Source organism: Symsagittifera roscoffensis, chromosome 7 (genome assembly GCF_963678635.1).
Source record: "Symsagittifera roscoffensis chromosome 7, txSymRosc1.1, whole genome shotgun sequence".
In the NCBI taxonomy this organism is placed as follows: domain Eukaryota; kingdom Metazoa; phylum Xenacoelomorpha; order Acoela; family Convolutidae; genus Symsagittifera; species Symsagittifera roscoffensis.
This window is the reverse complement of record NC_087068.1, coordinates 11,012,546-11,029,215: the sequence shown is the minus strand read 5'-3', so window position 1 is coordinate 11,029,215 and position 16,670 is coordinate 11,012,546. Positions and strand designations below refer to the sequence as shown.

Sequence of the window (16,670 nt, the reverse complement as noted above, 5' to 3'; positions counted from 1 at the left end):
AGAGCAATAATTTAGGAAAAATTGTCTAACAGCTGATTTGCAACTCAAAAAGAATTCAAATAACTCGCTTTTTATAAATATAAAAAAATATCAAGGTTTCAGGAAAGTTTTGCTACAATTATTAGAACACCGCATCCTTTTTTGTTTAAAATGGTGCAGTAAAAGGTGAAGTCCCATTTGTTTCAACGTTCATTTGTAACAATTTAAAAAATCAGTACCATATGTACCAAAATTATTCAACTCGTTTTCTGATTGGTCCAATTGTGAGCCAACGAATCATTACCTAAATTTTCTACTGTTCAAACAAGAAAACTAAGCAGCAGAATAGTGACCGCCGCAGTCGCGCCAACGTGTTGCCTTGCCAACAGAGGGTGGGACTTTATACGAAAATTAGAGCCAGTTATCGCGGCAACGCGTGCGTTGCGCGCGCACCGGCGACCTTAAACCAAGAGCTTAAAATAGTAGGCTTAGTAGTCTTTGGCCAATTGAATATTTTTGGTACTAACGCGATTGATTTTTTTTAATTTGGTACAAATGGGACTGATTTATCATTTTGATACTTGTGAATACCACCCAGTAAAAGAGCAATTAAACCATTTCTGCGACTTTTTGAGAACAGTTGAACAGAGTAGTGACAAAAAAAACTGATTTGATTTTTTTTTTGAAAAAAATGTTCACCATACAATTTCCATATACGACACAAAAAATTTTTCAGTAGTAATTTTGAAAAATTGCCCCAAAAATTTTTTTTGGTTTTTTTTTCAACCGCAAATCTAGTTTTTTACGCAAGCAAACATTTTCCGAAAAAAAAAATTTTTGCAAGCAAAATTTAATTTTTTGTGTGCATAACGTAGTCCTAGATACGATAATAATGGCTTTTTTTTCTTTTCACTTAATTTTTTTTCGAAAACACTGAAAATTCCTATTTCTTTTGTATGACGTGTTTTTGTATGCCTTGATCAATGTCTGATAACTTGAAAATTTACAAATTTAAAATAATCATCATTGAAAAACTTTGCCAAAATTAAAAGTTTGTTACTTTTGTTATATGATTTGTGAAAGACAGCTGGAAGATAATTCTGGTCGTTTTCTATGCATTGTAAATGCAAGACCGTCCAACCTTTGGTACTTTGAGTAACCAAGGTCTTTGACACTTGTGTTCGGTTTTAAACACAACCAAAAATTTGTCAGAAAATAAATTTATGAACAAAAAACAGTCTTTCGATTTATGGAGAAAATACCGATCATACAATTTCCATTTACGGGAAAATGCTTGTCATAGAGATTTCATACAATTTTCTGTACATATGGAATTGTATCGAAAATAAGTTTCCTATTTATGAGGATTGTGTGATAAGCATTTTTGGTCAACCTGGGATATTTCAATTCGTAAGTGAGACTGTCAGGTATGATCATGCTACGGACTCATATGATCAGAGCAGCCAACCTATTATAAACAGTTTTAAAGGCTGCCATATCTGTTTTGATGGGGCAGCTCAACAGTGCCGAAGTACAACAATGCCGAAAAAAATTAATTCAACAGTGCCAAAATTGGAGTGATTTTCTTTGTTAATTGGCGTCAGTAATTTCCCGCTCTTTAGAAAATGTTATAAAATGCGCTTAAATTGTTCTCAAATTTTCCCGTCTTTTTCGGCACTTGTATTTTGGCACTGTTGAGCGCCCCAATTTTGATTAATTCTACTCGGTACGGGCTGAAACATGAAATCATCAACTCTGATCCTGTTTTAAAAAGTAATGGGAGTTTGAAATTTGCTATATTGGCCAATTTGTGATATTAAACGTGCAATTTATTGTTTTCTCATAACATCCCTAAGTGACGTATTTAATCGTTTCCCATACAAATTGAATCAAGGCAAGTCATTTGGTCTTGTATTTAAGGATTTGTACTTTACATAGTGTGAGGTAATAAAAAGAGAACAAGACTGCTCGTATCAGGGCGAAGCCCTGAATATTCCGACTGCCTTTCAAGGTTTTATGGAGCAGTAATAACATCAAAAAATTAAATGTAATAAAATAAAGTGAAAATTTTTTTTTTCAAAAATTTGAAATTTTTTATGAAAATCATCCCCCCACACGCCATATAAAGTACAAAAAGATAGATTTAGCTCCTTGTAACAAATCAATTATGGCAAATAAGCTTCTTTCAACCAATTTGGAACGATTTTAAGACGGATTAAATCTCCGCTTACGCGTTAATAGCGCGAAATATATCGCGCGTTAATTGTCCCAAATTGCTCAAAATGACCAAAATGGCAATCTTTAAACCCTCATCACCCCACACGCCATATGCTAAACCAACAGCTAAACCAAATTTCCTAAAACAGGCAATGCATTAAAGTTAAAGGCTCTTTGACCATAAATTTTTTTAAACCAACAGCTAAACCAAATTTCCTAAAACAGGCAATGCATTAAAGTTAAAGGCTCTTTGACCTTAAATTTTTTTAAAAGTTAGTCTGAAAATTGGGTTCTATTATATAAGTGTTGTGGGGTTGAAATACACACTTGAATCATGATTTTTATTCCATAAAACAACCTGACTACCATTTAAACAGCAACCTTTTTCATCTGTGTTAGTAATATTTAAGATTTTAATACCAGTTTCCACCATCTACCGCGCATATATTGTCAAAACCTAAGATGACATTTTCATGCGAGAGGAATTCTTCTACAAACTAAAATTTAAACAAGACTGCTCGTATCAAGGTGGAGCCATGAATGTTCCGACTGCCTTTTAAGGTCTATAGAGCAGTAGTAACGTGAAAAAATTAAATGTCAGAAAATTTAATAAAATTGAAAAAAAAATACATTTGAAATTTTTTTGTGAAAATCATCCCACCACCCGCCATATAAACTATAAGGTGATAAATTTTGCACCTAGTAACAAATCAATTATGACAAATAAGCTTCATTCAATCAACTTGGATCGATTTCTAAGACGGATTAAATCTCCGCTTACGCGTTTATTGCAAGAAATAAATCGCGCGTTAATTGTCCCAAATTGGCCGAAATGCCAATCCTGAAACCCCTATAACTTCACAAAAAAAAGATTGCAGGTGGAATATCTTGTCACATTTAAGCGCCCAGGACAACAATACCTTTTGAGTGATAAAAAACAATTCGGTCAAGAATACTAATTAAAAAAGTCGAAATTTATCTGAAGGAAAAAAAATCACCCCGAGCACCAATATTCCATTACTTTCGTTACAAAAGTCGAAACAATAATTATTGTCCAAGTCCCACAACAGCTTTGATCTAAGATAAAATTCGATTTTTTTTGAGCATGACATTTTTTTTGTGAAAATCATCACCCCACACGCCATATAAAGTTCAAAGTGATAGATTTCACTCCTATTAACAAATAAATTATGACAAATAAGCTACGTTCAACCAATTTAAAACGATTACTAAGACTGATTAATTCTCCGCTTCAATAGCGCGAAATAAATTGCTCGTTAATTGTCCCAAGTTGGACAAAATGGCAATCATTAAATCTCCATAACTGTAAAAACAAATGACCACAGGTGATATATCTTTTCAAACTGAAGCTCGGGACAAAAATACCTTTTGGATGATACAAAATAATTCCGTCAAACGGTTAGTTGAGAAGTCGAAAACTGTCTGAAGAAAAAAAAACATCCCGAGCACAAATATTCCGTTACTTTCGTTACGAAAATCGGAACAATAATCCAAACTTCAGTTAAAATCATATTACAACCGGTTGTTTTTGTTTTTTTTTACGAACACGGAGTCACACAGAATTTCGTTAATGAATGTCTTACCGTACAACCCTTACGTCACTAATAGCCATTTTATGCCATTCTCTCAATTCCTACTTTTGACCAGACCGACTGTGTGCCAGATTGTGCTAAATAAGTCATTCGTAACGAGAAAAATTGAGCCTGAGAATCAGTGTTTGCCGTTAAATTACATAGCTCTTCTAAGAAAATCAAAGCACGTTTGCTAACACTCCGCGAAGTAATTGTTCTCTCCATCTACACAGAATGATTTCATGAGAAAAAAGTGCTTACTAGGATGGAAAAAAACTGTTTATCATTCAGTTTCATAGAAAAAATATAAAATATAAAAATTTCCAAATAGTAGGTTCTGAAACTCGGACATTTTTCCTTCTTTTTAATCTGAAAATCTATATTGTTTTGAAACAGTTTTTTTGGTCGAATTGTTGTTTTATATGGTGAGATAAACGTCAATTTGTCAAAAAACAGCCCACGATTTTCATCCAGTAACAAAAATTTTTAAAGTAAACGTTTTTCAGCCATATACAAAAAATTAAGATATTATGGTTTAAACTCTGTAAACTCGAACCTTAACGTTGCCTATCAAAAAATGCTGGTTATCTATGGAACTGTTGCCACTTAACTAGTCAATTTTCTTCTATGAGCAAATCCTTGGTTCTCGTGTTTCGGATAGAACAGAAAAAAGTGAAACAAAACTAAAACAAGTTTTTCATAAAAAAATACCGAGCATACAGATTTCATGTATAGAAAAAATTTTTATAGAGAATTTATATAACTTTTTGTATAAATTATATTTTTTTATGACAAAAAAAAATAGTTTTCTATGACAAAAAAATTTTCATTGAAATTTTCTGGTTTAAAGTCATGCTGGCAAAATGTCTTCCTCCAAAACTTTGGTACTTTGAGAAAGGTGGGGTTAACCTAAAAATATTTACCCAGTCACAGTCGTTTCAAGTGAATTAGTTTTGTAACGAATTTAACAAGCCGAAGGGCCAACAGGCTGAAAAAAAAGTTACCATCCCAACAAGCCAAAATTATTATTGTTTTGTAGCGTACAAACAGATTGTTTCGACCATTTGAAAAAATCGGAGAATTTTTGTATTTGGGTGTGTTTTAGGTACCGCAAAAATAATCGGAATGGGCCGAGTTATAAATCTTTTAAAAGCCCTTTCAGTCGTGAAAAACCGGCTTGAAGTTTTTAATTTTTGGTCTAATTTCTAGCTGAAACGTCATCATGCAGGTTTACAATAGCTTATTAAAGCTTATTTTTGGACGTGAAAACTTATGTTACTCAAAAAAAATTAAATTTTGCGTTTTTTATCGCCATTTTGAGAAATCAAAATTTTAAAAGTTTTCAAAAACTTCTGCAAAAAAATAAGGAACAATTTGTGAAATTGAAAAAAAATAATCGTTTTTTAGTGTTTTTCTGCAATCGAATATGTTTAATTCCCTATTTTTTGGTCGGATTTTTCCATTGCTCTTCACAGAAAAAAAAACAACATCAGCCAGGTTCAGCACATCTGCGTACTATTTGATGAAACTTTTATTTTCGTTTTTACCATTTTGCTTCGAATATCAAAAACGAAAACTTGATGTTAATTTTGTACTCCCGGTATACGTGGTAGCTCTTCGGGAGGAAGGAATTTGTAAAAAAAAAGGAGTGCGAAAACGCTGAGACTCATCACGCGATTCCAATTGAATTATACAAAATAATATTAAAACAGTTGGCAATTAATTAAACTTATGTTGTCCTCCGGAACCAAAATGAGTTTAATTTGCAGATTTGAACAAAAATAAGTGACGTTGAGTGTAAGCTGAGTATATTTTGCTTAATATTTGTCAGTGCAAAAATAGTAACAAGATGGGTTTCTTGCTTTCGTTTATTTTGTTTATTTTCGTAATCCAAATTTGTAATTTTAAAGAAATCGAAGCCACCGTCTGCTTTGAAAAAATTCTGGGTAATCATTTTAGAATCGGTAATTTGACTGTGAACTCTGTACATGTTTGTACCAACGGCTATTGGAGCTTCAGCACTTTGGAACCAGACATTTTAACATCACCAGATCAGTTTGATTTTCTAAACCGATCGATCATAATAGCCCCCTAGTGCTTTCAGGCGGGGGTCAGTATGTGGACACCATAGTATATACCCAATGTCAATCTAACACAGTTTCTTCGTTTATTCTTCCGCGTGATGCTGAATTCAATTGTGATTTCCAGTTGTACACTTCGTTTTTTGGCAGATACCCGAATCCCAGTCCGAATACTATCTATTTGAACCTCTACAAAGACAGCAACTATGACTCATCTGGACAAAGCAAAGTGTACATCTTGATTATATATAACAAAATAGAAGAAGACAAAGACGCTGCTTCTGGATAATATATAAGGGCGGGAGTAAACGGACCAGGAAACAGTAGGTTTACCAACTATTTGTAAACCCGCTTCGGTTTTAAAATAGTTTTTTTTTCTCGGTTTTTTCTGGGATTTTTTTAAATTGTATGGACTAAAATGACCATAATTTTGTTATCGCTGAGAGCGCAGTTGTCTTTCTATTGGTACCATTCAAAAACCAATGGTTTTGTCTATTGTTTTAACTTCAAATTGGGTCCGTTTCTGTTCAGATCCTCGTTTCGAACTGCCTGAGTCCGGTACGCCCAATGTGAAAAAATCCCTGACCACAGGGGGAACAGATAAGAAAAACTTCTGGCTGATAGAGCTAGATCAAACCGGAGCTGGACCCCTCGTAACTCTAATTGGGGTCACAACTCCTTTGACAACCACTGTCGAAACAATGCCGACCCCCGAAGTCACATCGACGACATCGGAAGGACCCATGACGACATCGGAAGAACCCACGACGACATCGGAAGAACCCACGATGACATCGGAATCTTTAATAACTCCGGAACCCACAACAATCTCGGAAACCATGACTCAAGAAGTAGAAAATCTAGCGAGCAATACTGACAAAAAACTTGAAGACAAGAAATTCAACTGGAAGTTTTGTAAGGAAATAGACCTTAAAATAGATTTCCCACAGGAGTTGATGCTGCTCTCAAGCAGAGCAGGCTTTATAGCAGCAGTATTAGTTTTCATTTTTTGCTGTTATGTGTATGTTAAATGCAAAGAAAATAAATGATAACAAGACTGCTCGTATCAGGGTGAAGCCCTGAAGGTTCCGACTGCCTTTTAAGTTTTATGGAGCAGCAGTTATAACATCAAAAAATTAATTGAAATAAAAAAAAAATGAAAATTTTTTTTCTAAAATTTGAAGTTTTTCATGAAAATCATCCCCCCACACGCCATATAAAGTACAAAAAGATAGATTTCGTTCCTTGTAACAAAGCAATTATGGCAAATAAGCTTCGTTCAACCAATTTGGAACGATTTATAAGACGGATTAAATCTCCGCTTACGCGTTAATAGCTCGAATTATATCGCGCGTTAATTGTCCCAAATTGGTCAAAGTGGCCAAAATGGCAACCTTTAAACCCTCATAACTTTACAAAAAATGATCACAGGTGAAATATTTTTTCAAACTTAAGCTCAGGACAGCAGTACCTTTCGAATGATATAAAAAAAATTCCGTCAAAAATGGCTAGTTAAAAAGTCGAAATTTGTCTGAAGAAAAAAAAAACCCACCCCGAGCACAAATATTCCGTTACTTTCGTATCGAAAGTCGGAACAATAATCAAAAATTCTAAATTCGTTCCTTTCAAACAGTAACTTGCGAGAACAATTTTACGACGAGGAAGGGGAACGAACATTTTTTTGCAGAATTTCTCGACGTGAACTAGTTCGATTTACTAAGTATCTTCAAAGCCCAGCAACATCCCAGACGTCTTGATTCGTCAATTTGGTAATGACTGTAATCAAAAACTGACCTCAATTCTCAATTCTTTCTCTTTTGGCTTTCAATTCAATTTTTTGGCTTGTTTTTACAAAAATGAAGTTGACTTGAACGATTAAATAAGTGCCTACTTCCAAAAAAGCGCTTAAATTTGTGTGGGATTTTATCACACTACCATCCTTCATATCAAGCGCAAAAATTTCCTCGCCAAATAAACATTATCCTACACTCCAACCCCCAACTTTAAAACTTTAGACAACCAGTGGCATATATTGCAGCTAAGTATGAAGCTCAACCTGTTTTGGTACACAGATTTTAATTTTGTAAAAGTATGATAGAGGAATTTACCAAAGTTGACCCACGCATCCTTGAAGCATAGATGTTTTCTGCTTTTTGTTCCGACTTATAATGGTTTTTTTCTTCCGACAAATTTCGACTTTTTAACTAGCCATTTTAGGGAGTTTTTTATATCATTCAAAATGTATTTTTGTCTTCGGCGTTAATTTGAAAAATATTTCACTTGCGATCATTTTTCGTAAAGTTCTGGGGGTTTAAAGGTTGCCATTTTGGCCAATTTGGGACAATTAACGCGCGATATATATTTCGCACTATTAACGCGTGAGAATTATGAAAATCATCCCCCACACGCCATTTAAAGTACAAAAGATAGATTTAGCTCCTTGTAACCAATCAATTGTGGCAAATAAGCTTCTTTTAACAAATTTGGAACGATTTTAAGACGGATTAACTCTCCGCTTACGCATTAATAGCGCGAAATAAATCGGGCGTTAATTGTCCCAAATTGACAAAAATGGCAATCTTTAAACCCCCATAACTTTGCGAAAAATGATCACAGGTGAAATATCTTTTCAAATTTGAGCTCAAGACAACAATACTTTTTGAATGATATAAAAAAATTCCGTCAAAAATGGCTAGTTAAAAAGTCGAAATTTGTCTGAAGAAAAAAAAACCCACCCCGAGCACAAATCTTCCGTTACTTTTGTATCGAAAGTCGGAACAATAAATGATAATAATCTGAAATTCTAAATTCGTTACTTTCAAACAGTAACTTGCGAGAACAATTTTACGACGAGGGAGGGGAAAAGAACAATTTTTTGCAGATTTTCTAGACGTGAACTAGTTCGATTTACAAAGTATCTTCAAAGCCCAGCAAAATAGGCTCGGATATATTTTCATACAAAAAGTATGTTTGCAAATAGCATACTAAAAACAGTATACTAAAGGCAGAATGATTATCAGGTATGTTTAGCATTCTGCATCCTGATAATCACAGGATGTCTGCCAATAAAAGGTGAACGTTGGCTGTCAAAAAGCCCGTGATCGCTGGAATAAACGACCAGCTCTTGCCTCTGACCCCCTTATCAGTACTTACATGGTGCTTAACCGTCTTGATTTGTCAATGTGGTAATGGTTGTAATCAAAAACTGACCTCAATTCTCAATTCTTTCTCTTTTGGCTTTCAATTCAATTTTTTGGCTTGTTTTTACAAAAATGAAGTTGACCTGAACTATTAAATAAGTGCCTACTTCCAAAAAAGCGCATAAATTTGCGTGGGATTTTATCACAATACCATCCTTCATATCAAGTGCAAAAATTTCCTCGCCAAATAAACAACATCCTACACTTCAACCCCCAACTTTAAAACTTTAGACAACCAGTGGCATATATTGCAGCTAAGTATGAAGCCCAACCTGTTTTGGTACACAGATTTTAATTTTGTACAAGTATGATAGAGGAATTTACCAAAGCTGAACCACGCTTCCTTGAAGCATAGATGTTTTCTGCTTTTTGTTCCGACTTATAATGGTTTTTTTCTTCCGACAAATTTCAACTTTTTAACTAGCCATTTTAGGGAGTTTTTTTATATCATTCAAAATGTATTTTTGTCTTCGGCGTTAATTTGAAAAATATTTCACTTGTGATCATTTTTCGTAAAGTTCTGGGGGTTTAAAGGTTGCCATTTTGGCCAATTTGGGACAATTAACGCGCGATATATATTTCGCACTATTAACGCGTGAGCGGAGGGTTAATCCGTCTTAGAAATCGTTCCAATTTGGTTGAAAGAAGCTTTTTCGCCATAATTGGTTTGTTACAAGGAGCAAAATCTATCCTTTTGTACTTTGTATGGCGTGTGGGGGGATGATTTTCATAAAAATTTTCAAATTTTGTAAGAAAAAAAATTTCATTTTATTTTTTCTTACATTTAATTTTTTAATATTAGTGCTGCTCTTAAAACTTAAAAGGCAGTCGGAACATTCAGGGCTCCCTGATACGAGCAGTCTTTTTAGCTTTTAAACCGCCAAAAAACGTCCGCCGCTCTTGGAGAGTATTTTCAATTTTGTAATTTTCACGATTAAGCGTACTACAAAATGAGGATGAGGCTACCAGAGCGGCGAATGTACTGCTACCAGCGTTTTTTTGGCGCGCGCTCCCCCTCAAAGTTAGTATATATTGGCGCCCAAGGCGCCTTTAGAAAAAATTTAGGGTCGGTTGGCAAAAATGGATTTATTAAAAAGTACCAAAGGGGGGAGCCTTTGGGTCGGCAGGGGGTCGAATCCCTGAGGGGGGGGGGGGGGGGGCGTCCGCCCCCCCGCCCCCCTCTAAATCCGCCCCTGGCTAGCTAGATGATTTAAATCAGAACTGGAACAAAAACTGCGACTTGTTTTTCTAATTTTATCTTTGATCAAAGCTGTTGTGGGACTTGGACAATAAGTATTGTTTCGTTTTTCGTGACAAAAATAACGAAAAATTTGTGCTCGGGGTGGTTTTTTTCTTTAGATATATTTCGACTTTTTTAATTAGCCATTGTTGACCGAAGTTTTTTTTATCACTCAAAAGGTATTGTTGTTCTAAGCTGAAATTTGAGAACTTATTCCACCTGCGACCGTTTTTTGTAAAAATATGGGGATTCATTTTTTTGTTACATTTAGTTTTCCATGTTATTACTGCTCCATAGAACTTAAAAGGCAGTCGGAACATTCAGGGCTTCGCCCTGATACGAACAGTCTTGTTTCAGTTTAGTTTTTGTTTCATTCAAAATAGCCATCAGATAGTTGGAAAAATCTCAATTACCTCGGATTTTGATATCGTTAAAATAACACAATATTGAACGTGTTTTGCTATTTTTTTACCCAATGAACTTAAAAAAATGAATTGAAAAGCTCTCAAAAGGAATAACTGTCTTTACTTTGTTCCTTGCCAGAACAAAAACAAACAATACTGCTCGTATCAGGGCGAAGCCCTGAATGTTCTGACTGCCTCTTCGTCTATGGAGCAGTAATAACAAGAAAAAAAAAATTTAAATAAACAAAATTTAAAAAATATATTTAAATTTCATATTACATGTAAAATCATCCCTCTTACGCCAATTAAAGTACAAGTTATAGATTTTGTTTCTATTAACAAATCATTTATGCCATATAAGCTTCCTTCATCCATATACAAAACATTAAGATATTATGGTTTTAACTCTGCAAACTCGAACCTTGCTTATCAAAAAAATTCTGGTTATCTATGAGACTGTTGCCACTTAACTAGTCAATTTTCTTCAATGAGCAAATCCTTGGTTCTCGTGTTTCGGATAGAACAGAAAAAAGTGAAACAAAACTAAAACAAGTTTTTTCGTAGAAAAATACCGAGCATGCAGATTTCATGTAAAGAGAAAAAATGTTTATAGAAAATTTATATAATTTTTAATTTTTTTTATGACAAAAAAATTCTATGACAAAAAATTTTTCATTGAAATTTTCTGGTTTAAAGTCATGCTGGCAAAATGTCTTCCTCCCAAACTTTGGTACTTTGACGAAGGTGGGGTTAACTTAAAAATATTTACCCTGTCACAGTCGCTTCAAGTGAATTAGTTTTGTAACGAATTTAACAAGCCGAAGGGCCAACAGGCTGAAAGTAAAATTACCATCCCAACAAGCCAAAATTTTTATTGTTTTGTAGCGTACAAACAGATTGTTTCGACCATTTGAAAAATGCGGAGAATTTTTGTATTTGGGTGTTTTTTAGGTACCGCAAATAATAATCGGAATGGGCCGGGTTAAAAATCTTATTAAAGCCCTTTCAGTCGTGAAAAACCGGCTTGAAGTCTAATTTCTAGCTGAAACGTCATCATGCAGGTTTACAATAGCTTATTAAAGCTTATTTTTAGACGTGAAAACTTATGTTACTCAAAAAAAAAATTTATCGCCATTTTGAGAAATCAAAATTTTCGCGTTTTTTATCGCGATTTTGAGAAATCAAAATTTTAAAAATTTTCAAAAACTTCTGCAAAAAAATAAGGAACAATTTGTGAAATTAAAAAAAATCGTTGTTTAGTGTTTTTCTTCAATCGAATATGTCTAATTCCTTATTTTTTGGTCGTATTTTTCCATTACTCTTCACAGAAAAAAAAAACATCAACCAAGTTCAGCACATCTGCGTACTATTTGATGAAACTTTTATTTTCGTTTTTACCATTTTGCTTCGAATGTCAAAAACAAAAACTTGACGTTAATTTTGAACTCCCGGTATACGTGGTAGCTCTTGCGGAGGAAGGAATTGGTAAAAGAAAAGGAGTGCGAAAACACTGAGAGTCATCACGCGATTTCAATTGAATTGTACAAAATAATATTAAAACAGTTGGCAATTAATTAAACTTATGTTGTCCTCCGGAACCAAAATGAGTTTTAATTAGCAGATTTGAGCAAAAATAAGTGACGTTGAGTGTAAGATGAGTATATTTGCTTAATATTTTTCAGTGCAAAAATAGTAACAAAATGGGTTTCTCGCTTTCGTCTATTTTGTTTTATTTCGTAATCCAAATTTGTAATTTTAAAGAAATCGAAGCCACCGTCTGCTTTGAAAAAATTCTGGGCAATCATTTTAGAATCGGTAATTTGACTGTGAACTCTGTTCATGTTTGTACCAACGGCTATTGGAGCTTCGGCACTTTGGAACCAGACATTTTAACATCACCAGATCAGTTTGATTTTCTAGACCGATCGATCATAATAGCCCCCCTAGTGCTTTCAGGCGGGGGTCAATATGTGGACACCATAGTATATACCCAATGTCAATCTAACACAGTTTCTTCGTTTATTCTCCCGCGTGATGCTGAATTCAATTGTAATTTCCAGTTGTACACTTCGTTCTGAGGCAGATACCCGAATCCCAGTCTGAATACTATCTATTTGAACCTCTTCAAAGACAGCAACTATGACTCATCTGGACAAAGCAAAGTGTACATCTTGATTATTTATAACAAAATAGAAGAAGACAAAGACGCTGCTTCTGGAAAATACATAAGAGCGGGAATAAACGGACCAGGAAACAGTAGGTTTACCAACTATTTGTAAACCCGCTTCGGTTTTTAAATAGTTTTTTTTCTCGGTTTTTTCTGGGATTTTTTTAAATTGTATGAACTAAAATGACCATAGTTTTGTTATCGCTGAGAGCGCAGTTGTCTTTCTTTTGGTACCATTCAAAAACCAATGGTTTTGTCTATTGTTTTAACTTTAAATTTGGGTCCGTTTCTGTTCAAATCCTCGTTTCGAACTGCCTGAGTCCGGTATGCCCAATGTGAAAGAATCCCTGACCACAGGGGGAACAGATAAGAAAAACTTCTGGCTGATGGAGCTAGATCAAACCGGAGCTGGACCCCTCTTAACTCTAATTGGGGTCACAACTCCTTTGACAACCATTGTCGAAACAATGCCGACCCCGGAGGTCACATCGACGACATCAGAAGAACCCACGACGATATCGGAATCTTTAATAACTCCGGAACCCACAACAATCTCGGAACCCATGACTCAAGAAGTAGAAAATCTAGCAAGCAATACTGGCAAAAAACTTGAAGACAAGAAATTCAACTGGAAGTTTTGCAAGGAAATAGACCTTAAAATAGATTTCCCAGAGGGATTAATGCTGCTCTCAAGCAGAGCAGGCTTTATAGCAGCAGTATTAGTTTTCTTTTTTGCTTTTATATGTATGTTAAATGCAAAGAAAATAAATGATGGTAATCAAAAGTTCTAAATTCGTTCCTTTCAAACAGTAACTTGCGAGAACAATTTTACGACGAGGGAGGGGAAAAGAACAATTTTTTGCAGATTTTCTCGACGTGAACTAGTTCGATTTACAAAGTATCTTCAAAGCCCAGCAAAATATGTTCGGAAATATTTTCATACAAAAAGTATGTTTGCAAATAGTATACTAAAAATAGTATACTAAAGGCAGAATGATTATCAGGTATGTTTAGCATTCTGCATCCTGATAATCAAAGGTGAACTGATAATCAAAGGCTGACAATCAAAGGTTACCAATAAAAAGTGAACGTTGGTTGTCAAAAAGCCCGTGATCTTTGGAATAAATGACCAGCTCTTGCCTCTGACCCCCGCATCAGTACTTACATGGTGCTTAACCGTCTTGATTCGTCAATTTGGTAATGGTTGTAATCAAAAACTGACCTCAATTCTCAATTTTTTCTCTTTTGGCTTTCAATTCAATTTTTTGGCTTGTTTTTACAAAAATGAAGTTGACCTGAACTATTAAATAAGTGCCTACTTCCAAAAAAGCGCATAAATTTGCGTGGGATTTTATCACAATACCATCCTTCATATCAAGTGCAAAAATTTCCTCGCCAAATAAACAACATCCTACACTTCAACCCCCAACTTTAAAACTTTAGACAACCAGTGGCATATATTGCAGCTAAGTATGAAGCCCAACCTGTTTTGGTACACAGATTTTAATTTTGTACAAGTATGATAGAGGAATTTACCAAAGCTGAACCACGCTTCCTTGAAGCATAGATGTTTTCTGCTTTTTGTTCCGACTTATAATGGTTTTTTTCCGACAAATTTCAACTTTTTAACTAGCCATTTCAGGGAGTTTTTTTATATCATTCAAAATGTATTTTTGTCTTCGGCGTTAATTTGAAAAATATTTCACTTGTGATCATTTTTCGTAAAGTTCTGGGGGTTTAAAGGTTGCCATTTTGGCCAATTTGGGACAATTAACGCGCGATATATATTTCGCACTATTAACGCGTGAGAATTATGAAAATCATCCCCCCACACGCCATTTAAAGTACAAAAGATAGATTTAGCTCCTTGTAACCAATCAATTGTGGCAAATAAGCTTCTTTTAACAAATTTGGAACGATTTTAAGACGGATTAACTCTCCGCTTACGCATTAATAGCGCGAAATAAATCGGGCGTTAATTGTCCCAAATTGACAAAAATGGCAATCTTTAAACCCCCATAACTTTGCGAAAAATGATCACAGGTGAAATATCTTTTCAAATTTGAGCTCAAGACAACAATACTTTTTGAATGATATAAAAAAATTCCGTCAAAAATGGCTAGTTAAAAAGTCGAAATTTGTCTGAAGAAAAAAAAACCCACCCCGAGCACAAATCTTCCGTTACTTTCGTATCGAAAGTCGGAACAATAAATGATAATAATCTGAAATTCTAAATTCGTTACTTTCAAACAGTAACTTCCGAGAACAATTTTACGACGAGGGAGGGGAAAAGAACAATTTTTTGCAGATTTTCTAGACGTGAACTAGTTCGATTTACAAAGTATCTTCAAAGCCCAGCAAAATAGGCTCGGAAATATTTTCATACAAAAAGTATGTTTGCAAATAGCATACTAAAAACAGTATACTAAAGGCAGAATGATTATCAGGTATGTTTAGCATTCTGCATCCTGATAATCACAGGATGTCTGCCAATAAAAGGTGAACGTTGGCTGTCAAAAAGCCCGTGATCGCTGGAATAAATGACCAGCTCTTGCCTCTGACCCCCTTATCAGTACTTACATTGTGCTTAACCGTCTTGATTCGTCAATTTGGTAATGGTTGTAATCAAAAACTGACCTCAATTCTCAATTCTTTCTCTTTTGGTTTTCAATTCAATTTTTTGGCTTGTTTTTACAAAAATGAAGTTGACCTGAACTATTAAATAAGTGCCTACTTCCAAAAAAGCGCTTAAATTTGCGTGGGATTTTATTACAATACCATCCTTCATATCGAGTGCAAAAATTTCCTCGCCAAATAAACAACATCCTACACTCCAACCCCCAACTTTAAAACTTAAGACAACCAGTGGCATAAATTGCAGCTAAGTTTGAAGCTCAAACTGTTTTGGTACACATATTTTAATTTTGTATAAGTATGACAGAGGAATTTACCAAAGCTGACCCACGCATCCTTGAAGCATAGATGTTTTCTGTTTTTTGTTCCGACTTATAATGGTTTTTTTTCTTCCGACAAACTTCGACTTTTTAACTAGCCATTTTTAGGGAGTTTTTTATATCATTCAAAAGGTATTTTTTGTCTTGAGCTTAAATTTGAAAAAAAAATTCACTTGCGATCATTTTTCGTAAAGTTCTGGGGGTTTAAACTTAGCCACTTTGGCCAATTTGGGACAATTAACACGCGATATACTTCGCACTATTAACGCGTAAGCGGAGGTTTAATCCGTCTTAGAAATTGTTCCAAATTGGTTGAAGGAAGCTGATTTGCAATAATTAATTTGTTAATATGAGCGAAATCTATCATTTTGTACTTATTATGGCGTTTGGGGGAGACGATTTTTAAAAATATCAAAATGAAAAGAAAAAAAACATCTTTTTTACTGGTTATTTTTCACTTTATTTTGCTTCTTAGACCTTAAAAATCAGTCAGAATACTCAGGGCTTTGCACTGATACAAGCAGTTTTGTTGCTGCTCCGACTTTCTAAGGAAAGTAATGGAATATTTAAAAATATATCAAGTTAAAGAAAAAATATATATTTCTCGTTTTTTTACTTATAAATTTTTTACTTATAAAGGGTACTTATAAATTTTTATAAACAAACCTGATACGAGAAGGTTTGTTGCTGTAACGACTTTTGTAAGGAAAGTAATGGAGTATTTGGGCACGGGTTGGGTTTTTTTTTCTTTAGACAAATTTCGACTTTTTAACAAGCCATTATTGACGGAATTTCTTATATCATTCAAAAGATATTGTTGTCCTGAGCTGAAATTT

The 16,670-nt window shown here is 34.4% G+C and overlaps 1 protein-coding gene across 1 annotated transcript in view; it reads right to left on the bottom strand.

Moving 5' to 3' along the window:
• Window positions 1-16,670, bottom strand: part of LOC134851470 (clathrin heavy chain 1-like) — a 519,829-nt gene that overhangs the window by 381,262 nt on the left and 121,897 nt on the right. The gene's annotated exons all lie outside the window — the stretch shown is intronic.